Here is a 6820-nt window from a genome sequence, read left to right on the forward strand (position 1 = left end):
CACCACAAACTGAAGTGAGCTCCTTTTTAAACCCAGGTGCCCTGAGTAGCCTGCCTTGATTGGCTGCAGGTGATCTAATCAGCCTGTCTGCCTTAATTGGTTCTAGCAGGTTCCTGATTACTCTAGTGCAGCCCCTGCTCTGGTCACTCAGGGAACAGAAAACTGCTCATCCAGTGACCAGTATATTTCCCTCTACCAGACTCCTGTACCCCACTGGTCTGGGTCTGTCACACAGCCTTTATAGGAATCAGGCAAATTCCCCACTGATCCCACTGACTGGGAGTGAGATGAATTTTAGCAAAATCTTGCTTCATTTTGTTTACAGATTAAGCACTTAAACACAATTTTATACAAGAGGATCAAATGGACAGAATAATCTGGAATGTTATCTGCAGATTAAAAAAAGGGAATAGAAAATACCAAAACAGTATCAAACTAAGAGATCAACTCCTCTGCTACAGACAGAGGCGACTGGTAGCTGCTGATAGTGGGTGTGGGTGTGTGCGGGGCACAGTTGAAAGGTTCTGGTGATATGCAGACAGTGGTGTTCAGGGCGGGTACTCAAGAGACAAAGGAGTTTTGATTTCTAGAGCTACTTTTGATGTGCGGTTTTATGATACTTGGTAGTAGCAGATGGAGACTGTTCTAAAAGGGAATTACACATGAAGGTACTCTGGATTGCACTGGTCGGTGTATTATACTAAATTGAAGCAGTGGTTCTCAATTAGGGGTATGCAAACAGCTGGGGGAAGCAGAGGTCTTCCAGGGGGCACATCAACTCATCTAGATAGTTGCCTAGTTTTACAACAGGCTACATAAAAAGCACTAGCTAATTCAATAGAAACGAGAATTTCATACAATGACTTGTTTATACTGCTCTATACACTATATAGTGTCTCTCAACCGTAGGGGGTGTGTGTTGTGGGAAGGGTTTAGGGGCATCGCAAGTACAGGGCCAGCATTATGGGATGGCAAGCAGGGGCCCTGCAAAGCTAAGATACATGCTGAAGCTGAAGCCCAAGCCCTTCCATCCAGGCTGAAATTGGACTACTGAAAGGGGTACGGTAGTCTGGAAAGGTTGAGGACTAATGATCTGAAGAACAGAGAGATTTGCAAGCAGGGACAGCTCTAGGTATTTTGCCGCCCCAAGCTTGGCAGGCAGGCTGCCTTCGGCGGCTTGCCTGCGGGAGGTCCCCGGTCCCGTGGATTTGGCAGCATGCCTGCGGGAGGTCCCCGGTCCCGCGGATTTGGCAGCACGCCTGCGGGAGGTCCCCGGTCCCGCGGATTTGGCAGCACGCCTGCGGGAGGTCTGCCAAAGCCGCTGGACCAGCGGACCCTCCGCAGGTATGCCGCCCTCATGGCAACCGGCAGAGCGCCCCCCGCAGCTTGCCGCCCCAAGCACGCGCTTGGCGTGCTGGTGCCTGGAGCTGCCGCTGTTGCAAGCCAATCTTGCAATAAAATCTTTTAGATCGCTTGCGATAATATCAGCACCCAATAATCAGAGGTGAAAGTGGGCCGGTGCGGGCCAGTACAGCGTACTGGTAAGAACTGGCCACTGGTACCCGCACACAGCCCCTTTGGCTCTCCCCCACCCGCCCCCCATCAGCAGCCCTGCTGGTAGAGTCCGGCAGTGCTACTGCCATGGCCCTCCCACTTTTCACTGTGAGTCCTTCCCCTGCCCCTCCTCTTCCCTTGATGCCCCGCTCCCTGGCCAGGCTGACAGCTAGACCCTGGCCAGGGAAGCCCAGGGGCAGCTGTGGGGAGCCATGGACCCTCCACCTGCCTGGGGTGGGGATCTGAAAGCAGCTCCCAGCCCATGTCCTAGCCCCCCGGGCTCCCCACCCAGGGCACTTGAAGGGTCCACGGCTCCCCACAGCTCCCCAGGTGGCAGTTACCATGGCTTGGGTGAGGCTCTTCGGCCCCCAAGGCCCCACCCCCTGGCCAGAGCCAAGTTGGGGTAAGAGCTGCTCAGGCAGCTGCAGAACCTCCACCTGCCCAGGGCGGGGGACCTGGGGGATGAGGACATGGGCAGGGGGCTGCTCTTGTCCCCTCCCCATCCTGGTAAAGTGGAGGGGCCTGGGGTCCCCAGCCCCACTCTGGCATCCAGCTTGGCCGGGGGCAGGGCCTCAGGGGGAAGAGGAGAGGTACCTTTGGGAAGACTCTGCCGCACAAGTACTCAAGCTGGATGAGTTGGAGCAGGACATTGTAAAGAAGAGGGATGGTTATATCGACAGATTAAATGAGGAAATGTCACTTCTCAATAAGTTGATCATGAGGGCCGCCCAGAGGATTCAGGGGGCCTGGGGCAAAGTAATTTTGGGGGCCCCTTCCATAAAAAAAATATTGTAATACTACAGAACACTATATTCTTGTGGGCAGGTTCTAACATCAGGGGGAGCGAACACACAAAAAAGGCGCCACTCAACATATCAAATTACTAATTACATCCACTCCCTCCCACTTCTTGCCCCCCTCAGAACCCCCAACATCCCCCCCTCCTTGTCCCATGACTGCCCTGACCCTTATCCACACCCTGCCCCTAGACAGACTGCCGGGACTCCCACACCCCATCAAACCCCTCCCCGCCCCCAACAAGACCCCCAATATACACCAAGACACACCCCTTAATCCAAAGTGTGTGTGTGGGGGGGCAGCGAGGGACCACACACAGCTCCTGCCATTGAGGGTACATGGGTAGCTGCTTCTGCCCTAGCACCTGGATTTAATGTTTAGCCAGAAGCCTTTGCGAGCAGGCGGAGGGATACTGCTAGCAAAGGGAGCGTTTGATTTTAGAGTCTGATCCAAACAGACCTAGCAGAGAACACAACAATAGCGCTGCCTCTGCCATCCCAGCAGAGCCCATAAACAAGTGAGGCAGAGACGCGCTTAATACAGTGCATGGGGTGGAGAGGGAGCACAGACAAGGGACAGGGCATGGAGAAAAACCACAGAGGGGAGAGAAGAAGAAGGTGAGGAAGGAGAAGCCAGGCGGCTGGGTCTCTGGAGGGAAGGCCTGGGAGAGGGGCTTTTGGATGCAGCATGTTAATGAGACCCTTGCAAACACAAGGGAAAGAAGCAGGGAAGGGATTGCAGAGGACAAGCCGGAGCCGGGCTACTCACTCAGCCTCCCTGTGGGGCACTGGGCATTGGGTAGCAGGGCCCAGGAAATGAAAAATCTCTTACCCACACAGAATTGTTAACTGCTCCCAAATCCTTTGCCATGGCTGCAAGCTTAGAAGAGCACAAGCTGTGAGCTGCATGGCCTGCCTCAATACATAGCTCTTGTGCGGTGCCTCAAGCAGGTTTGCACTGCATGACCCAGATGAAAAGCCCAACGGAGACAGTTTGCAACTTTCCCAGCTCTTTCAGCAGCCGTCGGGGCCTTTAAATCACTCAGGCTGCATCTTCCAACTAAAATGCATTAATAATACAGCTCAGGCAAGCAGGCTGGGGGCCGTGCAGGCTGCCGGGGCCAGCGGAGAGCACTTCCCACTGAAGGCTGCTTTTCTAGGCTTGTGTTTTGCTGTTGGAGAGACACCCAGACTTCCTCCCCTCTAACCCCCCCCCCCGCTCCCTGACTCCCCCAGCCCCTCTCCCCCCCCCAACCATCCACCGCTCCCCCCGCTCCGACTCCCCCAGCCCCAACCATCCACCGCTCCCCCTGCTCCCTGACTGCCCCAGCCCCTCTCCCCCCCCCAACCATCCACCGCTCCCCCCGCTCCGACTCCCCCAGCCCCAACCATCCACCGCTCCCCCTGCTCCCTGACTGCCCCAGCCCCTCGTCCCCCCCCCCCCCCGAACCATCCACCCCTCCCCCCGCTCCCTGACTGCCCAGTCCCCCTCCCCCTGCTCCCCGGGACTCCTCTCACCCCCGCGCAGCTCCAGCCCCGGCTGCCTCTGGAGCCCAAGTTAATCCCGCTGCCAGCGCACAGCCCCGCCCCCGCAAGGTGCTGAGGCAGCGCGAGGGGGCGGGGTCTGGCTGCTGGAGGCCCAATGGGAGCGGCTCAATTGGCCCCGGCAGCCAATCAGCAGTGCCGCCCTCTGCTGGTGGGGAGGGGATTCCAGACTTTACCAATTCCCGGTTAGGCCGCTCTAAGGGGATGTGCTTAGTGGGGGAGCGGCAGCGCCCCCCCCCGTTCCCCTTTAGCTGCTCTGCTGTTGTGGGGGCCCCTGCAAGGCCCGGGGCCTGGGGCAAACGGCCCCACTTGCCCCCCCCCCCGGGCGGCTCTGAGTTGATCTATGACAGGGGTCTCAAACATGCGGCCCGCGGAGCTCTTCCCTGCGGCCCGCGGAGCTCCCCAGGGGAGCTCCGCAGGGGCCCCCAAGAGAAAAGCGGAGGCTCCCGCCTCCGTCCCTCTCCTGGAGCCTCGGCGCATAGAGCGCCGAGTCTCCGTCCGAGCGCCTGAGCCCCGCCCCGATCCGAGCCGCGTAGGGAGGGGGCGGGGCTGGGAGCTCAGGCCTCGCCGGAGACGCGCTCGGGTAAGGGGGGGGGAAAGCGGGACCCGCCGGGGCCGGGCCGGGCGGTGGGGGAGGGAAGCGGGACCCGCCGGGGCCGGGCTGGGGGGGGGGAGAAAGGGAAGCGAGACCTGCCGGGGCCGGGCTGGGGGGGGGGGGGGGAGAAAGGGAAGCGAGACCTGCCGGGGCCGGGCTGGGGGGGGGGACGGGAATCAGGGACCCGCGCCGTGGGGGGGGGAAGGGAAGCGAGACCCACTGGGCCGGGGGGTGGGGGAGGGAAGCGGGACCCGCCGGGGCTGGGGGGGGGGAAGGGAAGCGGGGGCCTGGGCCGTGGGGGGGGGGAAGGGAAGCGAGACCCACCGGGCCGGGGGGTGGGGGAGGGAAGCGGGACCCGCCGGGGCTGGGCCGGGGGAAGGGAAGCGGGACCCGCCGGGGCCGGGCTGGGGGGGGGGGGAAGGGAAGCGAGACCCGCCGGGGCTGGGCCGGGCCGGGGGGCATGGGCGGCAGGTTATATACTTGTGTGGGGCCCGGGCCCCAGCAATATTCAGGGCTGGGCGCCCTGCTCCAGCAATAGTCCTGCCTGGATCGGCCCCGGCCACCGCAGGTCTCCCCCCGCCGCCGCGACCCTGCCTGGAGCAGGTCCCAGCCCCTGCCTGCCACCCCCCCTCCGCGTGTCCCCCCCCCCTCCGCCACGTTGTGTTGCGTCCCTGCCTGACAGAACGCAGCGCGCCTCTCCCCTGCCTGCTGAGATCGGCTCCCAGCAGATTTGCTGTCTGCTGCCGCAGGGTCCTAGTGCCTGCCCTCCGCCAGTACTGGCAAGGCAGGCTGCCCTTACCCTGAGCCTCTCCAACCCCAAACCCTCAGCCCCAGCCAGAGCCCTCATTCCCCCCGCACCCTAATCCTCAGCCCCAGCCCTGAGCGCCCCCACATCATGAACCCCTCATCCCCCTGCACCCTAATCCTCAGCCCCAGCCAGAGCCCTCATCCCCCGCACCCTAATCCTCTGCCCCAGCCCTGAGCGCCCCCACATCATGAACCCCTCATCCCCCCGCACCCTAATCCTCAGCCCCAGCCCTGAGCACCCCCACATCATGAACCCCTCATCCACAGCCCTCACCCCACACTCCAAACCTCTTCCCTAGCCCTGAGCCCCCTCGCATCATGAACCCCTCATCCACAGCCCTCACCCCACAGCCCAACCCTCTTCCCTAGCCCTGAGCCCCCTCGCATCATGAACCCCTCATCCACAGCCCTCACCCCACAGCCCAACCCTCTTCCCTAGCCCTGAGCCCCCTCCTGCATCATGTACCCCTCACCCTCAGCCCCACAGCCCTCACCCCTGCACTCCCTCCTATCCCCAAACTCCGTCCCAAAGCCTGCACCCCCACCCCCTGCCGCAGCCTGGAGCCTGCATCGAGCACAGAGCCTGCATCCAGACCGCCTCCCCCACCCAAACTCCCTCCCAGAGCCTTAGGCAGTAAATCTAAGTGCGTGTTTTGTCCTTTGAGTGAGGTGCATTACTGAGTGTATATATTTATTAAAACTGCGCGCGCTTAGGGGAGGAGGTGGAGAAGAGACAGGGCAGGGGCGGGGCCTCATGGAAGGGGTGGATTGGGGGTGGGGCCAGGGGCAGCAAGGGGGCGTGTCAGTGATGCGGCCCTCGGGCCAATGCACTAGTCCTCATGCGGCCCTCGGGGTCATTTGAGTTTGAGACCCCTGATCTATGAGCTATACAAGAAGTGTTGGCAGTCAGCAAGTGAATAGCTGCAGGTGAGACTGTGGTGAAAACACCCCTGATCCCTATACAGGGAGGGGACGGTCTGCATCATGGGTACCAGATTCCAGAATCAGAGGTCTCAATATAACTTAATGTGTATTTTGTTGACATTTAAATTATTTATCCTGTGAAGGAAAGGTCACAGAGTCATAGATCTGAGACATGGAAAAGCCCTGTTAAAAAATCCCATCTTCCTGGAGCCAGTAAAAGATCTGGACTTCATGTAGTAACTAAACTTTTTGTTATTTTTGTTTGTATTATTTATCCAGACCCTTACTGTCACATTCAGTATCACTCAGTGAGAAAATATCCTGGCCTGTACCCCACTGTTATTTCTATACTTAGGAATATCGTATAAACTTACAGAAATCATGTAATTTGCTAAACAAAAAAGGGACTGAATTCATAACAAAATATTTTTCAAATTGCAAGCAGCTCTACTCATTAAACTACATAAACTAAATTCCCTAAAATGTGCTATTGCAAAATCTAACGCTCTTGTATTGCTACACTGTGTGATCCTCTGTCCTATTCCACACTGCTCAGTTCCAGTAGCTAAATCTCAGTGGTTACTGCTCCAAGATTTCC

At 59.0% G+C, this 6820-nt stretch overlaps 1 protein-coding gene across 2 annotated transcripts in view; it reads right to left on the reverse strand.

Annotated features, from left to right (window-relative positions):
- Positions 1 to 3917, reverse strand: part of LOC123346537 (E3 ubiquitin-protein ligase TRIM7-like) — a 28011-nt gene extending 24094 nt beyond the window's left edge. Inside the window, exon 1 of one of the 2 annotated variants that reach the window (XM_044983991.1) lies at positions 3870 to 3917. The gene's annotated coding sequence lies outside the window, so the exon portion shown is untranslated. Of the gene's footprint in view, positions 1 to 3183; positions 3253 to 3869 lie in introns of those variants that run through there. The other variant, XM_044983990.1, reaches the window with a different exon arrangement.
- Between the last annotated feature and the right edge of the window lie 2903 nt (positions 3918 to 6820).

This window comes from Mauremys mutica, chromosome 12 (genome assembly GCF_020497125.1).
Source record: "Mauremys mutica isolate MM-2020 ecotype Southern chromosome 12, ASM2049712v1, whole genome shotgun sequence".
NCBI lineage: Eukaryota > Metazoa > Chordata > Testudines > Geoemydidae > Mauremys > Mauremys mutica.